Below are 1,036 nucleotides of genomic sequence, written 5' to 3'. Positions count from 1 at the left end.
GAAATAATCGATCCCAGGCGCACCTTTGAACCAGCACCAAGGGGGATCTCAAGGGGAACGGGGGGCTCCTCGCGGGGCAGGTGGGCGAAGGAAGCTGCGGGCGAGCTCCTGGCGCCGCCGAGCCAGTGCTGCCAGAGCTGCCGGCCGGGAGCAGAAGGAGGAGATGGCGGGGCAGGAGGGGACCCAGCCGGCAGCCCCGGCGCAGGGACCCGCCGCGGGCCGCAACGCGCCGCGCTCCGCTGCGCCTGGCAGTGTGGCAGCGGGAGGCGGGAGGCGGGGAGGGTGTGGAGGCTGCGGGCGGTCCCTGCCGGAGCCCCGGGGCTCCCCCGCCCCGCCCGGCCCAGCCCGGCCCGGCCCGCGCGGGGCCCCGGCTGTGCAAGCGATTAATTCAAGATGGCGCCGGCGCCCTCCACAACCCCCCCCTCGCGCGCCGCCATTTTGTCTCCTCCTCCAGACACCTCCGAACCCCCCCCGGCCGGGCCCGGGGCCCCGCACCGGCCCCGCTCGCACCCCCCCGGGTCCGCAGCCACCCACCTCCGCTCCGCGGTCCTCACGCCGCCCCCCCCGCCGCCCCGGGCCACGCCGGGAGTGCGGGACCCGCCGGCGCGGAGCCCGCGGCCCGCTCCTGTGGCGAAGCCCTGGCGCGGCCTAGCTGCGGCCTCCTCGCGGCCTGCGCCGCGGCCTGCGCGGGCAGGGGGAGGCCTGGGCCGGGCGGGCGCCGGGGCCCGGCCCGTGGCTCTTACCGTGCGGGTGGCGGGCGGCGGCGCTCGCTCGGCGCGGCTTCTCTCAGCGCGACTGGGCCGAGCGCGGCGGCGGCGGCGGCGGCTGCGGCGGGGCGGGCGGGCGGGCGGGAGGGGAGGGAGGGGCCGAGCTCGGAGCTGAGTGGAAGCGGCCAAGCTCCCCGGGCCGGGCCCGCCGTCAGCACGTCACGTCACTGCCCGAGAGAGCCCAGGAGCAGGCGGAAGGGAGCGCGCCGCCGCCGCCGCCTCGGGCCGCTCGCCCGCCCGCAGGGGCCGGGGCGGCCGGGCGGGCCGGG

General features: G+C 80.5%; 1 protein-coding gene across 2 annotated transcripts in view; it reads right to left on the bottom strand.

Annotated features, from left to right (window-relative positions):
- ZFX (zinc finger protein X-linked) overlaps window positions 1-832 on the bottom strand; it is a 22,203-nt gene extending 21,371 nt beyond the window's left edge. The window contains exon 1 of one of the 2 annotated variants that reach the window (XM_027884237.1): window positions 744-832. The gene's annotated coding sequence lies outside the window, so the exon portion shown is untranslated. The remainder of the gene's footprint in view (window positions 1-743) is intronic. The other variant, XM_027884236.1, reaches the window with a different exon arrangement.
- Window positions 833-1,036: the final 204 nt, after the last annotated feature.

The sequence above is a fragment of the Empidonax traillii genome, unplaced genomic scaffold (genome assembly GCF_003031625.1).
Source record: "Empidonax traillii isolate 1590-97213 ecotype Southwest subspecies unplaced genomic scaffold, ASM303162v1 scaffold140:size1466565, whole genome shotgun sequence".
In the NCBI taxonomy this organism is placed as follows: Eukaryota; Metazoa; Chordata; class Aves; order Passeriformes; family Tyrannidae; genus Empidonax; species Empidonax traillii.
This window is presented reverse-complemented; position numbering and strand designations above follow the sequence as displayed.